The following is a 21,535-nucleotide window of genomic DNA, read 5'->3' as shown; positions in this document are numbered from 1 at the left end:
AGTTGACAGGAAAAGTGAATTATCAGGACAGGAACATCTGTGATGATTTTTTAGAACAGTTAACCATGTCCACCAATGTCGGGGCTAAGGCAAAACAGTTAGTACCCAAAAACCCTCGTTTGAAACTTGGGGATGGCCTGTATGAAAAAGGAAATTGGTTGAGGGACCCCGAAGTAGAGATATTAGATCTAGGTCTTTTTAAAGTTGGTTTTGGTCAAAGACATGCCCCTGCCCCTTTGTATAGCATCTGGGAACTGGATGTGGGGAAGCTGATAGTCCCTAGTGTGTTCATGGATGTAGATTTATTGACCTTGACTGCACAGAGTTATGACCCTGCTTTAGTTCTTGATGCAATAAGGAAGGAAACAAAGCCAATGGAAGGGGTGACCTTCAACAAGGATAATGTTGCTCTTGTCATGTGGTCATTAAAAAAGGATGAGAATAAAAGGAGGAAAAATGCATCAGATTCTAGCCTCTTAGGAGGCATGATTCTTAAGAGAGTCGAGGATATAGGGGTAGTGGAAGCTACAAGCACAGTTTTGGAAACTGCAAAGTTTAATGTGGCAGTAGCAGAGAAAGAGGCACAAGAAAGAGCTAATCTCCAATTGAAGTTGGAGACTATCTTAAAGGCTTAAAATGAGGCTAAAGAAGGAATAGCCACCAGGGACAACATCATTACTAGAGTCCAGAGTCAGTTGGTAGGTCAACACCATCTAGGCAAATCTTCTACGCTTATGATAGCCTCCTCTCCAGCAAGACCCCCTCCTACTAGTCCCATTATAGAATACCCCCCTTCTCCTATACCCTCTAGTTCCCAATCACCTAAAAATGTCCAACATGAGTTGGAAAGGTTGAAACAAGCTCAAGCCTTGTATGCAAACAAATATGAGGAGAAGGTGAAAGCTACAATCTTGAAGTTTGCTGACTCAGTCAAAACCTCCATTATATCCTTAAATATTAAAAAGATTCTGGAGGTTATGATCAAATTCAGAGAATATGAAGCCACTTTGTAACCAATCCTAAATAAGTGGATACCTAGAGGTAAGGAGTTGGAACTCATGTGTTCATCTCATCCAGATGCAGAGGAGAATGTCACTCTAAGGTCTACCAGTGAGTTTATAAAAGAGATGAATATTCTCTTAGAGGAAAGGGCAGGTGTGAAAAGAAAAGCCCAACTTTATAGAAAAGAATATTCAGATCATAAATTTGAATTGTTTCCAAGAGGTTTTATCAGTTCAATTCAATTAAAAGAAGAGAAGACTTGGTTAAAAGAGGTGGACCACAATTTGTCCCTAAGGATCAATCAAATTATTAAAACTGATGACACATCCTTATTTGTCCAAACAATTGAAGAAATTGAAAAGGTGAAATCTCATTATGGTTTCATAGAAACAAAAATTGGACATTTAAGAGTCACTTGGAAAAGACTAGAAGAGATGAAATAGAAGGTTGTTAGCTTTGCTTGGCCAAATGATGATGTTTTTCAGGAATGGAAGGATAATTATGTGTGACAGAAAGAAGATGCTTCAGAGCAGTTACAAGAGGTTATGACAGAACAAAAGGCGCAAGAGGTTGTAGATGTTGAAAAGAACTTGTAACCATTTCTTGGAGAGTAATTCGGTTTGTAACAAACTTTTCAAAAGGGTCTGAAGCTTGTATGCATCCATACTATTATAAATGGATACTAGGACAATGAAAAAGGGATCACAAGAATTTGTAGAGAAACTCTGCAGAAATTTATTTGCATTTTTCTAGTGTTTCACAGAAAGTTATCTAAGTTTTGTAAGATTTTCTAGATTGAATATAAATATACAGACCATTAACTTTGAGCCTTAAATTTGTGTTATCTTCTGGTATGCTTTCAAATATTCTACTGGTTTCATTTGGGTAATTTAGGGTTATTTCAATTGAACAAGGATTGTAATGCAATCTTCATAGATATGTTTCTTAGCTTTCTTCTTCAAGAGGGGAATTAAATAGGCGAGAAACATCTTTATCAGTAGGTTATTTGTTGGGAACTTTGAATTTGATGAACACTATTTAGTATAACAAGAGAGGATTCTTATACATGTCAGGTATGTATGGAGTTGGTAGAAGCCAAAGTGATTGAGATGCATGGATATGTTTGATTCTGAAATTCTTGTTTTAAATAAATGACTCTGTGGCCTGGATAAGGCATTGGTATCTATTAATGTTTTCTTTTCTAAATCTCTTGAGGATCAACACTGAAAATGAGCCTAAGTTTTCCTATATTTTTTCAGTTTTTTGTTTAAGGCGATAAGATCCACTAGTTTTTGGACAATGGTTACTGTGGATTTTGTTTAAAAGTGTGAAAGTATTCACATAAGGTATACCCACCCGAACTTTGGATAAGTTCAAAGTGTAGAAGGTTATTAAAACCTTGTCATATGTTGCTCTAAGGTTCTTGTTCCTTGATTTATCCATTCACATACAGAGTTATTCTTTTTCATCAAAGGAGATAAGAAGGGAATCAGAATTTGAGAACAACAAAATTGGCAACTCTGCTGGGGAGAGCCATGGTGTGTCTGTGATGCAGATTGGTGCTTAAATGAACTATGAATGTTGTCTGGATATCTATATTAAGAAATTTTCACAATCTCTGATTAGTGTTCTCTCTTTCTTTGAAGAAATCTTAGTGATTTTGGTTTGAAGATTGGCAAATAATTCTGTTTGAAGCTTATTTTCATATTTGCCATATTATTTGTGGGTGGCGACTCTGTTAGTCTTAACCAGTCCTTTTGGAAATAAGTAAAATTCTAAAAAGAAAAAAAGCACAATGCAAGGAGGAAAGAACACCAGATCTTTCATGAAAAAGCATCCTTGTGAGACATTGCAGGAGGGATTACCTGAACAATCACGAAGAGGTCAGAAAAGGTTAGTACTACATGAGCCATCAAATGCTGCTTGGGTGGAGAAAAACAACAATACTAGTAAGATATCTGAAAGACCTGTTTATGCAAAGTCAAATTCTTCTTCCCAAGAATCTGAACATGATGTTTTGGGTTTCCATTCTAGTTTATTTGGAAATATAGAAGATGTTCATGTTTTAAATCAAGATATATCTCATGCTAGTTTTTCTAGGAGAGACAAAAGTAGCTCAAATATAGTCAGAAATTCTGTACCTAGAACAGTTGATGGAAATATCAGCTTAATTGATATTGACCAAGTTAACATATCAGACTCTGAATAAATCTTCCTTGATGAAGATAAAGTATCCCAGGAAATAGAGGACCTAAATAGAAGGGTTCATCATTTGATCTCCTTAAGAGCCCAAAAGGAAGCAAATAGGGAGAAAGAACTTAAGGAAAAATTGATGGAGAGAGATAGGCTCCTAAGACAGATTACTGATCTTGAGTTGCTTGCCCAAGAAAAGGCAAAGAGTGACGATGAAGGTCCTGTGATTAGAGAAGTTTTAGTCCCTAAGACCAAATCATCATACAAGTCAGTAGAGAAACAAAATAGAGAAGTTCTTAGTGACCCACAACCTTTTAAATATGATATAGACAAAGGAAAACATAAATGCATGGAAGGTGGGTCAGGATCCAAGGCTACAGTGGAAATCTCTCATAGGTTATCAACACATGAAAGGGAGATGGAAAGGATGAGGAAAGAGAAAGAAGATCTACAAATGGAGTTAGAGAAAGCTGAGTTAGAGGCAGCTAACCAAGAAGTTAAAAGAAAAATTGGTTATCTACAAGATCCCCCCATCATCTTTCCATCAGAAGATCCGAATAAACCTGTTCCTCAACAAGTTTCCCTCCCTCCTGTTAAAATTCAGCCAACTTTGCCTGTTCTATTATTAACCAAAATAACCAGATCTCTCAAAATCAAATCCCAAATGTAAGAATGAACATGGGTAATAACCATGCTGTTAACCCATTCTAGAGAAGACCTATCAACTTAGAGCTATATAGACAGCTATTTTTTGATGGAATCCCTGGATATCCTAACCATGTTCCAACTGAGTTAAGAGATAGACTTCATAAATTTGTCGGGAACAACACAATCAGTGCATAAGAGCATTTGAAGTCTTTTGGTGATTTGATCAATGATTATGAGATCATAAATGAAGATATCATAATGAAATTATTTGTTCAGTCCCTAATAGATGATGCAAGAGATTGGTACAGAGGTCTTCCTATTAATAGCATTGGGTCTTGGGAGGATTTTAAGAATTGATTTCAAGAATAGTATGGTGTCAAAACAAATGTGAGCTTCATGCTCAATGAGTTCAATAATATTAGAAAATTTGATAATGAAATGGTCACAGATTTTAATGCTAGATTTCAGAAAGCAATGCATATATTATTTCAGGTAATGAGATTAGATGATAACATGTGCCTGAATACTTACTACAATGCCTTTGATTCTAAAATGGCATATATTTTGAGGGATAAAAATCCACATAGCCTGAGAGATGCATTCAGAATTGCTATCAATGTAGAGAGCGATAGAAAGGCATCTGGAAAATTAGGAAGAACTTATGGTAGGCTATGGCAGGAAACAAAATAGCAACCAAACAAAGTTGCTAAGGAAGAAGATAAAATAGAAAAATTTGGTGACCGCCATGAAGGATCTCACTGCCAAGGTGAACAAAAATGACAAACCTCATTATAATTGGCAAGATAGACCTCCTAGATTGCATGATATGCCTTACAACACCAATTGGAAGGATGGTAAGCCTCATAATGAGAAGCCTAAAAATGTTCAGAGCCAAGAGACACACCTAATCCCTTAAAAGGAAAAAATGTTCATAACATAGAAAATACTCCTTGGTGCATAGCTTGTGATGGACCACACTCTCCTCATCAATGTGCAGTAGCTCAAGCCCTTGAAGAATCCATGAGATAGGAGGATGAGCCTGATATAAACATGTTTGAAACTATTATAGAAAGTGATGAGGAGTCTTTACAGAGTGAATTTAGTGAGTGTGATGTGTTAGATAGTAAAAGGTCTTTTCAAGGATAGCTAACACTTGATTGGCATCCTACTCTGAATGTGGTAACCATTGAGGATGAAGAAGTTCATATTAGAAGGCCTAGTGAGGAAGAAGTAAAAAATCTCACTAAGGCTGCTATAGCCAAAGCTAAGCACAATTATAATCTGAGGAGTACCAAAAGGGATAGTGATCAGGGTGAACCTGGTTCCTTGTTTATAAAAGAAATATCTCAGAAGAAACCATCAAGTAATACTCCTTTGCCTCAAGTTGGTCAAGAAAAGAAAAGATCAAGCCAAAGAAGCAGCTAAGGAAATGAATGATAAACCCAGTAGTGATATACAAAGACCTGGCACAATAAAAAAGGTAAGTCAACCGAAGGCAGAAAAGGTTAAGGCCAGTACTAAGTTGATTACTAACTCCACATTTGATATGACTCAGGCTCTAACTCAGATGAAGGTCACTGTCCCATTAATAGAGTTGTTAAAAATAAAAAAACATAGAGAAGCTACTTTATCTTTATTTTCTCAATTGTCTGACAGTGATACAGCTTCACCTTCCGGTTCTAATAAGAATGAAAAGAATCAGGAGCTGAAAACTCCAAAGTTGTATGTAGGAACAACCATTACACAAGAACCCTCACAGGTTGATCCTTTTTATGTTACTTTGTTGGTAAACAACCAGTTGATAAAAAATTGCATGATAGATTCTGGTGCAGCTGCAAATATAATGCCTTATGGTGTTATGAAAGAACTAGGATTATCAGTGAATATAGTGTATGGGAAATGCTATGCTATGGATAACAGAGAAGTGCCTGTCATAGGTACAATGAAAAATGTTGAAGTTAAAATAGCAGCCTTCCCTGAGGCAACATATAAAATGGATGTCATTGTAACTGACACAAAACCCTATTATGGCATGTTGTTATCTAGGCAGTGGGCCACAACAATGGGTGGAAATGTTCAGTTGGATTTATCATATGCTACCATCCCCATTAATGGAAACCAAGTAAAGTTGTATAGAGATTCACGTGCCCCTAGGGTAATTGAAAAAATAGATCCTAGCATGCTAAATTGTATGATTGAAGTGGATCTTGATAACTTTAGACTACAACCAATTCTGCCTCCATTGAAAAATACTGACAGTATTGTGGCTGAATTGGAGTCTCAGTAGAATGCTTTGTGGCACATGTACTTTGATGGAGCTTGCTCTAAAGAAGGATCTGGGGCAGGAGTTCTCTTTGTGTCCCCTTCAGGTATTACTTTCAAATATTCATTTTTACTAGCTTTTCAAAGTACCAACAATACTGCGGAGTATGAAGCCTTGTTATTGGGGCTTGAAGTAGCAAAAATGCATGGGATAAAACTGTTAAGAGTGTTGGGAGATTTATAGCTGTTTGTTTCTCAGGTTAGGGAAAAATATGCATTTAAGAATGAGAGACTGAAATGATATAAGCATGCAGTGTGGGATGTAATTGAATATTTTAGTGCATTCTCTATCAATTGGATAGAAAGGTCAAAGAATATCATGGCTGATTTTTTAGCAAATGTTGCATTGAAGAATAATGATGTAACACTAATAGGTGTATCCACAATAGAGATAAAAGCTAGGCCCGCTATCCCTGACAATGTTTATAACTAGCAAGTGTTTGAGGATGATGAAGACATCCTTAGGTTTATACAATGCATAGATGATTGTGATGGACATAAAATTGATTGCAATGCATTGGTAGACGTGGTTGATAACAGAGAAATAGTATTTGGAAATGACTTGGTTCAGCTAGAAACCAATGAGATACCTAAGGGGTTAGTAGAACTTGAAGGTGTGTTTAGCTACCATGATAGTCATCTGCACCAACAGTCAACCACTAAGTTAGATGAACTAGAGGAGGTAAACCTAGGGACCGAATCATCCCCTAAGTTGGTTTATATTGGAAAGAACTTACCTCCTCATGTTAGGATTAATCTTATTAACTTATTAAAGAAATACAAGAATGTTTTTTCTTGGTCTTATGAAGACCTAAAGGCATATAGACAAGATTTGCTTCAGCATGAAGTTCCTTTGCTTCTAGATGCTAAGCCTTTCAGACAAAAGCAAAGACCTATTAATCCCCTGCTAGAAACTAAGATGCAACAAGAATTGACCAAGCTGAGAGAAGGGGGCATCATTAAGACTATAAGGCATTCTTCATGGGTCTCCAATTTGGTCCCGGTTAGAAAAAAAAATGGAGACATAAGGCTCTGTGTCGACTTCAGAAACTTAAATGTTGCTTCCCTGAAGGATAATTATTCATCTCCAAATATGGAAGCTATGTTGCAAAGGGTGACTAGTTGTGATTTACTGTCTATGATGGATGGATTTTCAAGATACAACCAGGTGCTAGTGAAAGAATCGGAACAATTCAAAATAGCTTTCACCACCCCTTGGGGAACTTATGTTTATGTCAGAATGCCTTTTGGTTTAAAAAATGCTGGAGCTACCTTCCAAAGGGCAATGGATGTAGCATTCAAAGAATTTATAAATATCATCATGGTAGTATACCAAGATGATCTGACTTGTTTCTCCAAGAGAGCAGATGATCACTTTGGGCATTTGGAAAAGGTGTTCAATAAGGCTCTAGAATATGGTGTCTCTCTAAATCCAAAGAAGTGTCATTTTGCTGTCACTGAAGGAAAGCTATTGGGGCATATTGTCTCCAAGGATGGGGTTAGGATAGATCGTGAAAGAATTGAAGCCATAGAAAATGTATCTGAACCCACAAGTGTTAAAGGTATTCAGTCCTTCTTGGGTAAAGTGAATTTTGTAAGAAGGTTTATTGCAAATTTTGTAGAAATTGTCAAGCCCATTGTTAGACTGCTCAAGAAGGATACCAAGTTCTACTGGGATCAAGAAGCTTCAAAGGCTTTTGATGAGATAAAAAGGGTCATTCAGGAAGCACTAGTGTTGAGATCCCCTTATTATAGTAAGCCTTTCTCTCTATTCTCTTTCGCTTCATATCACACAGTGGTTGTTGTGCTTTTACAAAAGGATAATGAAGGGTATGAGCATCCCATAGCTTTCTATAGTAAATCTTTGCAGGCTGCAGAGTTAAAGTATGAAATCATGGAAAAGAAAGCATATGCTTTGGTCAAGGTTGTCAAAGCTTTTAAGCCATATCTAGTAAGTGCACAAATAGTTTCTTATGTTCCACATGCTACAGTCAAAGACATTTTATCCCAATTTGAGGTCACAGGTAAAAGGTGCAGATGGATAAACAGAATTCAAGAGTTTGATTTAGAGATAAAGATTACTAAATTGGTAAGAGGTTCGGGCCTTGCAAAGCTCATGACTGAATCAAATCTTCTTAATGTGGAGGTAAATAATGTTGAAGTTGATAATACCCTGGTCACCAGTATTGAAAGGCAACTCTGGTATTCAGAGATAGTGCATTTCTTAAGAGATGCAACATTTTCAGAAGGGATGACCCACAATCAGAAAAGAACATTAAAACTCAAGTCACAAAAATATGTTCTCATTCAAGGTGATCTATTTTGGAGAAATAGAGATGGGGAACTGCAAATTTGTTTGGATGAATCCCAGGCTAAGAAAGTGCTGACTGAAATGCATGATGGAGTGTGTGGAGGTCATTACTCTGCTAAGACAACTACTGGCAAGATAGTCCGAGCTGGTTATTATTGGCCTACTTTATTTAAAGATGCTCATGAACATGTCAAGAAATGTGACCCATGTCAGAAGTTTTCATCCAAATTGAAGTATGAAGGAGATTTACCTTAAATTCGATCACAATGGAAGCCCCTTTTGTCCAATGGGGCATTGATTTTATTGGAGAAATTATTGAGAAATCAGGAAGACATCATAGGTGGATCATAGTAGCGATTGATTATTTTTCTAAGTGGATTGAAGCTAATCCCACTAGAAGAGCTACAAGTAATGTTGTCATTGACTTCCTGATGGATAATGTTATAACTAGATTTGGAGTCCCTGCAAAATTAGTGATGGATAATGCCATGTGTTTCAGGTTAGAAGAGTTTGTTGAATTTTGCACCAGTCATGGAATAATTATGTCTTACTCTTCATCTTATCATCCTCAGGGAAATGGATAGGTTGAATCTAGTAATAAAAGCCTCTTGAACATTATAAAGAAAATCCTAGAAGAAAACAAGAGGTCTTGGGATCAAAAGTTGAAATTGGCTTTGTGGGCTGATAGGATTACTGTCAAAAAGGCTATTGGAGTTTCCCCTTTTGACTTGTTTTATGGTACACAAGCTAGAGTGCCAGTAAATAATCTTCTCCCAGTATATAAGTTACTGCAAGATGAAGACATGGAATTATATGAGCCTATGGAAGACTAGATGATTCAAATGGTGGAGATAGAAAAAATTAGAACTTTGGCTCACAACAAGAATCTAAAGATTCAATTGCAGTCCAAATATCTATTTGACAAAAGGACCCTATTGAGAAAGTTCCAAATTGGTGATATTGTTCTTCAATGGAATGCAAAGGGACAAGATTAGCAGTCCTGTGTTTGCCCTAATCTAGGGCATGAATGTGACATAGTATATCCCAAGTCCTGCTAACGTATCTCTGTCCATGCTCCTGAGTCTATGTCGTAGCATGAAGCAGTCAGGTCGGTTCTCCCATGTGATCAATGGATACTGTCGACTCTGCATCATAATTGGGGCACATTTTGTCAGTTTTAGGGTTTTCTCCTACGGGTTGCATTTCCTCATTTCATCCACAAATCAGGGTGTTTCTAAGCTATTCTGACCTATCCTACCCTTATCCCCCCTTTCCGGATCATTTGCATGTTGTTTTGACCAAAATTAGGGTTGCCAATGCACAACTGCACCTGTGTATCATAACCTGCACCTGTGTATCCCTACACAAGCACAGGATTTACCCTACACAAGCGCAGGAGTCCCTTTCTGCATCCCCTGTGGGCCCCGCAATGTCCCGCAAGCAAGTCAAATTCATAAAATTGAAAACATGGGTTTTTGAGATACATACCACTGCTCCCACATCGTCCAGTCGTCTGAATGTGCATACACATTCTCTGAGGTGATCTGCCCTTGGAATGTTCGCCATCTCTCTGCAAGTGTCCTTTTCTAGAGCAACAAATTCTCCTCTTGGGCTAGTGCAAATGAGCAATTGTCACTCTCTTGGTCTCATTTATAGATCTTTGTCAGTGCATAGATGGACGTACACCCTCTCCATCTTATGTTGGTCGTGGTCTTTTGTGTCGTTAATTTCTTGTCCTTCATGCATCTGATCTCCGATTGTCAGTCCATTCGATCCTATCATTTTTATCGATCAATTGGCCTCTTTTCTTCATGTTTCTAGCCAATTCCTCCAGGGGGCATGCATATGTCATTGTCATTGTTTGGGGCATTTTCATTACTATTCTTTGAAACAATGCTTGAAATCGCATTGCCTCAAAGAGGGGCAAAATGTAGACACCTAAAAATGGTCAACGCTTGCGGGATCATACTTTAACATTTGCACATTGCCTCATTTTAGGTTTTTGCATCGCATTAACATTTCTCCTATGTCACACACTTGGTTTTTATCATTTGCGAGCATTGAGTCCTTCTTCTACATTCTTCATTCGTCTCGCTCTCAAATTTGGTCTTGTCGACAACAATCTTCAGTCATGATTTCGGTCAATCTTATCTTGTCGCATCAATGTGCGTACTAATTTGTCATCATTTTGGACATTGTCAATCCTAATTAGGGTTTTGTCCTCTTATCAATCTTGTCATCATGTGATCGATTTGTCATCGATTCTTGTCTTGTGATCTATTTTGTCATCGATCCTTGTCTTCTTGTCAATTTTGTCATTTTTTGCGATCGATTTGTCATCGATCGTCGTCCTTCTCAATCGTGTCAATTTGGATCAATTAGTCATTGTTCCTCATCAATTGGCACATTTATCAATCAAATCATTTTTTCACATTGGTCCTTTGTTAATCAGAGTCATGATTGGGTCAATTATCCTTTGTCAAGACCTAATTGTCATCCTTGCATTGCTAATTCATCTTTTAGGGTTTCATGATTTTATTCATTTAACCCTGTTTGTCATTTCTCCCTCTAGGTTAAGTAATTTATTTATTTATCCTTGGTCTTCATGTCACAATTAAATGTTTAATTTAATTGGCTAACTAATTATTCCTCTTTTTGGTGAATTAATTAATAATTGACAAATTATTAATTGATTTACCTAATTTCTCCTAATTCCTAATTTCCTAATTTTTCATCAATTTCTAAATTCCCTCTTTGTGAATTAATTAATAAATGAAAAATTATTAATTAATTCACTAATTTCCTAATTTTCCTCTTTTTCTAATTTTCTAATTTTTTAGTTCCTAATTTCCAATTTTCTAATTTTTTGATTCCTAATTTCCAATTTTCTAATTTTCTAATTCCTAATTTCAATTTCCTCCTATTTTTCTCCTAATTTCATGGGAATGACATTTCAATTTGTCATAATTGACAATCAATCAATTTTGACATAGAAGATTGTCATAATTTTGTCATAATTGACAATCAATCAATTTTGCATAGAAAGTGCATAATTTGTCATAAATTTGTCATAATTGACATTTTTGATTTACAATTTCCATTTGAATTGAATCATGCTAATTTGATCATCTCTCCAATTTGTCTATAAATTAGATGAATTTCTTCAATCTCAATCTAATAATCACATTATCGATCTAATAATCACATTATCGATCTAATAATCACTTGTTTGAATTACTTTGTCGAATCAATCACGCTTTGAGTATTCTTGTGCCAATGTCAATCTTGCTTTCACATTAGGTTTATGTACTTGAAGGTGAGATCCACAAACAAAGGCTATTTGGAGAAGAAATAAGGACAATGGAGCCGCATGAAGGAGACATTTGAATCTGCATCTGGTTTGCTTAGTTTTTAGTTTTGAATGTTTTTCTTTTCATGCCTCTATTGAGTGTAATTAGGATTGATCATTGCAATGAGCTTTTGTGATTGAGCTAAGATTAATATTTTGAATTGCTTTGATGATTTCTGATTTCCTAGCTACATTAATTGGTGAACCCGACATGAACTAACCCCCTAATTATGCTTTTGAGTGCTTTTGAGATGATTTGCAGGTCAAAAACCCAAGAAACAGGGTAGTGCAGTGTTTTCTGGGAACTTCTTTGCCTGTGTCAAGCATTTTGTGCCTCTGTTAGACATTCTGCGCTTGTGTCAAACATTCTGCACCCGTGTCAGACATTCTGCGCCTGTGTAGGGCCAGAAACAGAGGTAAAAGATAGTGTTTTTCACTTGCAAATTGTTTTCTTTTGCATTCTGTTTCTGCTTTTTTGGTTTTGTTGGTACTGATTCTCTTTGCAGAACCTTGGCATACGCATGACAAAGACAACAAATGAAACTACTAACACATTTTATGCAGGTTCAATAGTCAAAGACTAAACATATCAAACTTCTGACTTGGGTTTTGCAGGTTGCCTTGGACTACAACTAAACTTTGTGTTTGCAATTAATATTTAGGCACCTAGTGATTTCTAAATAGGATGGAATGAATCTATGCTTGATTTGATTGTTGAGTTTGACATTGGAGTAGGAGAGTATGCTCTCATCCTTCTTAGGGTGATCAGAAATCCAGATCTTCAATACCATGCTCATGTCTTTGATTGCGTGTCACCTTTAGAGGGCCTGCCTTCTCGACCATTTTCTTTTGCAAGCAAGTGATAATCGTGAGAAGGGAACGACCCAAAGTGAGTACGGCTAGAATACCTTGGCATTCTAACTCACTATAAAAAAATACCTGATGAGTGAAAGCTTTGAAGGAAGGGTTATGTGGGAATTGTAGTTACTTAGGAAGTGATGACCCTTGAACTCTTTCTCATATCAACATCTAAGTAGGACCTCACGGTCTAAATTGTGCTTGCGCGACTACATTTGTTTGGTATCTTGATGGGCTTAATGTCTCAATCACGCTTGCGTGACATCAAGGAGTAACGCTTAACAGAAATCCTGACTAAACACCTTGTATTTAGAAGCCAAAAATCCTTCTAGTTGCTTGAGAAGGACAAGTTCTGATACTTGGAAGAGATACTAAGTTCGCCATGGGGAGATTTCCATGGGGACTGATGCTTGGCTACCCTGAGAAGTGAGTGCCATGGAGGGGAGCCCGTGGGGTCAAGCATCTATGTATTCTCCTTGAATCCCATAACAAGTCTACCTCTCAAGTACCTAATGTCCTTGCCTACCATAAGAAATGTGTGAATGAGCATGATTGTCTTGAGTCTAAGTTGAAATATCTTTTCTTCTTTGCTTGTCAAAAGTTGAATTGCATCTCATTTCAGAAAAACAAGGCAAATTGATGCAAAACAAGGTTAAACATAAGAACATTTCATCCAACAAGGTTCAAAATATCTTCAAACATAGTTGTCAAACATTGTTCAAAATCTTGTCTCAACATTCATGTCACTTAGATTTAGGTTCATCTTAGGTTTGCATTTTGCAAAGTCATTTGTCAACTACCAAGGTTAGGTTCCACCTAGGTCATACTCCTTTGCATATCAATAAGAGTCATCCATTTGCATGTGTCCTCTTGCATTAGAGTAATACCATTGTCATTCATTCATATTTGCATACCCTAGGTCTCTTCATTAAGCTTAGGTCATTATCATATCATATTAGGGTCATTTGCATAGTAATTGTCCCTTTGCATATAGTGTCAAACTAGGTTTTGTCATACTTGAGTAATCCAAATCTTTGATAAACCCTAAGTTATTGTTAGGAAGTCTAGACCTTATCAAACCTTTTGTCCTTTTGTCATCAATGTCATTTTGTCAAACCTAGCTTAGTATCCAAGCATATAGGGGAGACATTGTCATTTTGTCCTTTTGTCACTTGGTCCTTTTGTCCTTTGAGGTCTAGACATCATTCCAATTTCCTAAGGGTCTCTCTTTTAGATTTGCATTCCAAAAATTTTGTCAAAATCTTCAAAACAACCAAAAACATAGATTACATTCTTTCCATAGATTGCACTTTCATCTATTTAGTTTGCATTTAGTTGCATATCATACACTATTCTTGAAAAATTCCAAAAATATTGCATTTGCATAGTGACATGCCTATTGAAACAAGGTCAAAATCTAAAAAGATGGGCGAACCAACGTATCAACCCATTGACAATATAGCAAATTCGCAGTTTCAAACTAGTCAAACAGTGCAAATTGAAGGTTCATCAAACACATCATTACCACCATATGGAATGGTTCAACTTGGACCACCTCCATTATATGAACCAGTATTTGTACCCATGAAACCAGGACATGGGAGTGTTCCACCAACTCCAAGAGGAAGTGCACCTTTCAATTGGAATCAACCAAACCTACAACATGACATTCAAACTCAAACATTGCATGAGGAACAAACTCTTTCGCAAGGATTTGGTTCAGATCAAGGCATTCAACAAGAAATGAATCCAAATGTCCAACCAGATTCGTCATCAGATTTTGATGCTTTTGATGATGTTGACATGTTCCTTCAAGATCCTAAGATGACAAAAAATATGGATAAGTTCTTGAACAGGGTCTTTAAAATGTTCCCACAAAAATATCTTAACATGATGAATAATGTGACCTCCTCAAATGAGCAAATTAATGTGCAAAAATAGCAAGGCAGTGAGCTGTTAAGTTTCTCCTCGCATCTAAATGAAGAAAATGTGCAATAGGAAGTTCAACCTACCTTGATGAGTAAACATGCTTCAAAGGCATTGACAGTGACTATTCCACAAAAGTCACCATTTGAGACAATAAATAATCCATTGTTCAACACAACACTTGTGCAACAAGATCAAATGAAGACTGCGCAAATATTGACAACTATCCCTCAACAAGAAGTGGTTCCTTACATGCATAAAATTGGATCAACATCTAAGATGCAAGAAAGCTTCACGACTGGAATGCTTGATATCACTAATGTCCAAAACAATTCCACGATGCAACAAAGTTCTTATGTCCCATTAAGTTCAATATATTTGCCAAACACTATTGCGACAGATCCTTCGATAATGGCGACACAAAGAACTACGGATAGTGTTTTGCACCAACAAAAAATGTTGCAACAATTGAGTAATACACAAAAGGTACAATCGAATGTGCAAACAAGCAATGTACAACAACAACAATTTCGCATTCGACAACAAATTGCAGCGCCTTCGACACCATTACAAGTTAATGCAAACTTGCAACCATCACAATGGATTGGACAAACAACACAGCAAGTTAATGCAAGTGCTATACCCCATCTTAAGGAGAAACAACAAAAACCACCTAAACAAAGTTTTTTGCAAATGATGGGATATACACTACGACAACAATTGGCACAAAGTCAACAAATTCTGATTCGTCAGCATCAACAACATGTGCCTCAATATGTGCCAAGGAAAACAAGCTATCATACTTCACAACCACAATTGGCGCCTGTGCAATATCAACAACATACTCAATTGCAATATCAACCTAGGCTACAAGAAGCACAACAACAAGGTCGATATCAAGGCACAACCACAACAACAAGAGATGTACCAAGAACATTATATGCCAGAGACACCAAAAACGGCCATTTCAGAACATCAACAACCGATCAGAAATACGATGTATTGAAAAAGAGTACCCACCGGGATTAATGATGGACCTCCAAAATCTGATACAATTGTGCAACAACTTGAGAAATTGCAACGACAAGTTGACACATTAGAAACTAAATGAACAAAGAAGTTGTATACAGATCAGGATTTGTGTCCTAATCCATTTGATAAGAGCTTATACATGCCTCCATTCCCTAAACATTTTGAGGCACCTAATTTTGAGAAATATAAAGGGAATGGCAATCCAAAAGATCACATTCAAGCATTTTTCACAGCATGTACTGAAGTGAGCTATGAGGAGACATATTTAATGTGATTATTTGCACGAAGTCTCATGGGACAAGCCATGGATTGGTATTCGCATCTGCCAGGAAATATAAAGACTTGGTTTGAATTGGCTCAAAAGTTTATATCTCACTTTGCATTCAACATCGACAGTGACGTGACCATGTCAGATTTATGCAACACCAAGCAAAAGCAATGTGAACCATTAGTGACTTTTTTGCAATGATGGCAAAGCTTGTATAGTCGTTCTTCCCTTGATATACTTGAAGAACAACAAGTGAATTTGTTTATCCAAAATTTGGTCCCATAAATGATGTATGAACTAAAATTGAAAAGTCCCAATACTATAGAAAAACTCATTAAGAAAGGGATGAACATTGAAACTGCTCTTGTAGCTAAGGGAATCATTAAGCTTAATAAAGACAGTGACAACACGAACAATTCAGGGGACAAAAATAGATTTTGGTATAAGAACAAGAATGTCACTAATGATGGAGTTGTTGATGCAAGAGTGGTGAATACAAATCAACCCCCATTCACGATCAAGAAATTGAGTGTTCCTAATATGTCAACTATGGAACAAAATCAGACACCAACGAGCAATGTTACTCAATAGCCGCAATACCAACAACATCTTCAACAATATAATCAACAACAAAGCCAACAACGTAAACCTTTCCGATCAAGGGATGGGCCTCCTCGACAATTTATGCCATTGGGAGAGCCTATTGAGTTGGTAATGAAGCAATTAATACAAGCAAGATTTATTAAGCTACCAGATATCAAGGCAGAACCAGTGGTAAAACCGCATTGGTGGAATGATAATGCATACTGTGAGTATCATCAGTCCAAAGGACATAAAACCGCGTCATGTTTTCAATTGAAACATATGATTCAAGATTTGTTAGAGCAAGGAGTAATTGAGGTAGATCCACCCCATGCGACCTCTAACACTAATCATACTATTTCCAAAACTCCTTTGCTTGATCATGACAAGGGTAAAGCGTCTTCTTCAAACTCTACCCAAACAACAAATTATGCAAATACTGGTTATAACAATGTCATCAATTATTTTCACATGTCAAATGAGTATGTTTCCACCCTAAGAATAAAGGGACAAGATCCCTCTTGTGCAGTTACCACTCGTCGATCTAAAATAGTCCTGAAAGGAGCTCCTGCAGCTCCTTCCAAACCAACTCCTGCAAGTCAGTATAATCTCTTGGATCATCTAGGAAAGACACCTGCACAAATATCAATCCTTGAGTTGTTGAAAATGTCTCCCATGCATCGTGTAGTCCTGGATAAAGCTTTAATTGAGTCCACTCTCTTGACAAACATTGATGTTGACCAGTTTCAAGCCCGGATTGGACATCTAGCTGTTTCCCAAAATGTCACATTTTCTGATAATGATTGTAGACACTCAAAATTGTCATGTCTAATTAAATAAATATTTTATTTATTTAATTATCTAAGCCTAATTCTTCTATTAATTAAATAGATTTTTATTTATTTAATTAATTCATTTATCCTCTTCTAGCCTTATTTCTCATTTAAATAAATACATTTATTTATTTAAATTATCCCTTTCCTAAATTAAATATATATTTTATTTATTTAATTGTCCTATTTCTTCTATTAATTAAATAAATCTTTATTTATTTAATTAATTCATTATCTTTTTCTACACATGACACATGTCATTCATCTCTTAATTCATACACTACCTACCCCTTTCATTATTTTATTATTTCTTTTACCTACCCTCTAATCCTAGCCGACCTCTCTTTTTACACCTCTCAATCTTAACCCTCCATTTCTCATTGTGTCTTCTATTTAAGGAGATGCTTTCTTCATTGTCAAACCCTAATGACTAATGACTAATGACTGATTTTGGAGTACTTGGCTACACTACGATCCGACTTGCAACCACATTCCGTTCTTTGTTGAGCTCTTGTGCATATAAAAATCTGAGAGAAAATATATCAAGCAAGATCAATGGAGATAGGAAGAATGGAGATCAAAACCCTATTGGACATGTGATGGTATAATCTTTGTGATTTTGAGTTATTTTGCATTGTCTTAGGTTATCTTCATATGTTATGGTGGATCTTTGTTCATTGTTAGGCTAGGGTTTAGTGGTTGGATTCATTTTAGCCTTTCAATATTGTTGTTATTGTTATCCATTTTCACCATAAACATTTTGGCACGCTCGGTGGGACTCTTGTCCCTTTTTATTTAACATTTTTGTTGCAGATTTTGCATTTTTGAAGTTGCAGATCGGACAATTTCGACGATATTTTAGGTTTTTCCGCGTCTGCGAGTGTTCGGATCGCATTTTTGTGTTTCAGAAGCGTCTGCGATAGAGGGAATCGCGTCTGTGTTTCTGTCAGTTTTTATTTTGCAGGGTTCCGAAAGGTGCGTCTGTGATTCCTAACCGCGTCTGCGCTGCATCAGATCGCGTCTGCGTAATTTAACAGCGTCTGTGATCTCTGAGCGCGTCTGTACATAACAGAACCGCGTCTGTGTCATACAAACGCGTCTGTGTCTGGTATAGAGGCGTCTGTGCTTTCTGTTTTGCAATTTCAATTTTTCTGAGATTCGGGTTTTCGGATTTTGTACTTAGGGTTTCAGATCTGGTTTATTTTCGGCTAACCCTTGCAGATCTAGCTAACCTGGTTTATGCAGCTTGCTTTGGAGGCAAAAACGTTTTTGTTGAAGGCCCCTTTTCACAAAGTCTTTTTGGGTTTTCTAAAATTTACCTAACTTGTGTGCTTGCAGGAAGGGGTTATCATTTGAAACTACTAACAATTTTGTTGCAGGGCCTTAGTTAGGGTTTTATAATTTTGATTGTGTGCCTTGTTTTTCATAGCTTAGCAAACACTTCAATTGGTGCACTAAAATTGAATCATTGTCTTTTGTGTCTTGAGCAATAGGCTCTTTTTTTTTAATCTTTAGAGGGCCTGTCTTCCCGTGTGGTCATTAGGACTACTAGTGAGAAGAGAACGACCCAAGTGGTAGCGAGGAAAACCCACCTCATCCAAACCACTATAATCAAATGTATTCATGGTGAAAACTATGAATAACGTGTGCTGATTAGTTCATACCGACACTATGTCTCCCCATAAACCCGTTTGATCAAATTTATTTGATCATTTGTAGGGCGTAACCCCTACCGGCTAGGAGCCTTTTGTATTTACAGAGCTGAAAGTGCCGCATGTATGGCCACATGAGCGGATGCCCTTACTAGCACCTCTTTGTTTTAGATGCCCAAATCCTTCTAGTTGTTGAGGTAGGAGGTCGGACCTCTGGTAGCGGCCCACACACATACGGTTCTTAGTAGAGATACAAAGTTTGCCATGGGGAGTTTTCATGGGGACTGATGCTTGGCTGACCCGAGAAGTGAGTGCCGAGGGTGGAGCCAGTGAGGTCAAGCATCTAAGTATCCGCTCTGAATAGCATAGCCTCGGGGGTAAAACCCTATGTGGGATCAACAACTATTGTCTTGGCCAGCCCTAAGATTTGTGCTTGTCTTATGCTAAACACTCAAACATTCAAGACAAAACAGCAAAACATTGTGTCTTTTGTGTCTTCAAGTGTATGCAAAAACTTTTTACATCAAACAACACACTTTTGGAGTCTAAACAGTTTGCAAACATTGAGTCATCAACATTGTGTCCTCTTGTCACGAAAAACAGTCAAAAAATTAGATTTGGTCACAACAAAACAACTTCACAGATAGGAAAAATTGCACTAAGGTTACAGAAACGCATCTGTGTCTGTTCAAACCGCGTCTGCGTCAGATAAGCACGTCTGTGAAGTACAGAATAGCGTCTGTGTTTTTATCAGCGTCTGTGTCAAACAGAGAGGCGTCTGTGTCTGGGAATCGCGTCTGTGAAGTATACAGAGGCGTCTGTGTCAGGATTTGAAAACTTTAACAGTCAAGCAAACAAAGAAAATCAGTTTCGGCATACTTGAGCTTCTTAGGTTGTCTCTTCAGGTTTCATCTAGCATTTAGCCTGTTCTAAGGTTTCACACAGTCCATCATTGCTTCACATCTCATTTTACATTCATACTTGTCTAAACTTGAGTCAAAAAGGTCACTTGCTTGTCCTCACTATACTCTTTCAACACACTACATACTACTACACTTTGCTAAGTGGTCCCTCATCAAGGTTTCTTACCTTTGGGTCTCATTTGGTCTTACTTAGAGTCAAGGTCAGCTTACCTCATCAAGAGAAACTATCCTCTCTTTGGAAGTCACACCTACTCTACTACTTACATATTTGGTCTTACACTTTGGACATTGCAAGTACACCTCAAGATTCACTTACACTCCATACAACTCTTGGTCTTTCGTACTCTTTTCATTTTTCATCTAGTCTCTCACATCTTGGTCTAACACCTAGTTCATGGTTGAAACCCGCCTTCAAAAATCTAGGAGAATAGCTAAAGAAGCTCAAGAATCCGTAAACATGAGTTCTTATGAGTATGACAATGATCTATTCTACAATCCTGAGCACACTACATTACCAGACATGAATGTTTATAGACACAATCCAAATGTGGAAAACGCAAACACTATAAACAACAATGCTACACACAATGACACAGTGGACAACTCTTCAATACTATCAGCAGACATAGAAGAGTCCATAATGAATCCTCAATTCAATAGATTGGTTGAAGAGATAATGAGGAGAGATCGACAATACTTTCTAAACATGATGGCACATAGTGGAGCTAAAATACCGCATGATTTTGACTTATCTCAACTTATGGAAGGTCGACCCTCACAACAAACTCAACCCAACATGGATCAAAGGAGACCAAATAGTGGAGGAAATAGAGGACCGAATAATATGATGCCTGAGTCACCATCAGCTTTGCTTCAAAAGCCAGCAATCCCACATACACAAGCTCAAACATATGATACTTATACTCAAAGACCATCATGGAGGCCTTATGCTCCAACACACGCTCAAGGTATGGATCAATCAAAACAAGTGGATACTCAAGGACATCCTCAAAATTTTGACACAAGGAGACCTCATGTCAAAATTGGGGGCAACACAATGGAAAATGAAAGGCCTATTGAATATGGTTTATACACACAAAACAGATATGGGGTTCCCCAACAAGAAGTTATGCCAAGTGCTCCTTATATGTCGCAACAATATAGACCTCCATATGGACATTTCTACGATCAGTATCATCCATACATGCAACAAGTTCCTCCTCAAATGGGTGTTTCAAACATGGGGTATGCTACAAGAAATCAATCTCCTCCCAAGAATAATTTGGAGCAACAAATTAGAGATCTACAAAAGAAAGTGGAGGACATGAGTACATCAAAACCTACATACACTATGAGAGATATATGTCCTTATCCCTTCGATAAGAGCATTCCAATGCCTCCATTTCCTCCACACTTTGTGACACCAAAATTCGACAAATATAGAGGGAGAGGAGACCCCAAGGCACATATAAGACAATTCTTCACAGCTTGCATTGAGGTAGCGGCAGAAGAAACATATTTAATGAGGTTGTTCCCACAGAGCTTAGGAGATCAAGCTATGGAATGGTTTTCTCAATTACCTCCTGGTATTAAGTCATGGGGCGACTTAGTGGAGGCATTCATTTAGCATTTCTCT

This window comes from Cryptomeria japonica, chromosome 11, assembly GCF_030272615.1.
Source record: "Cryptomeria japonica chromosome 11, Sugi_1.0, whole genome shotgun sequence".
Classification (NCBI taxonomy): Eukaryota; Viridiplantae; Streptophyta; class Pinopsida; order Cupressales; family Cupressaceae; genus Cryptomeria; species Cryptomeria japonica.
This window is presented reverse-complemented; position numbering follows the sequence as displayed.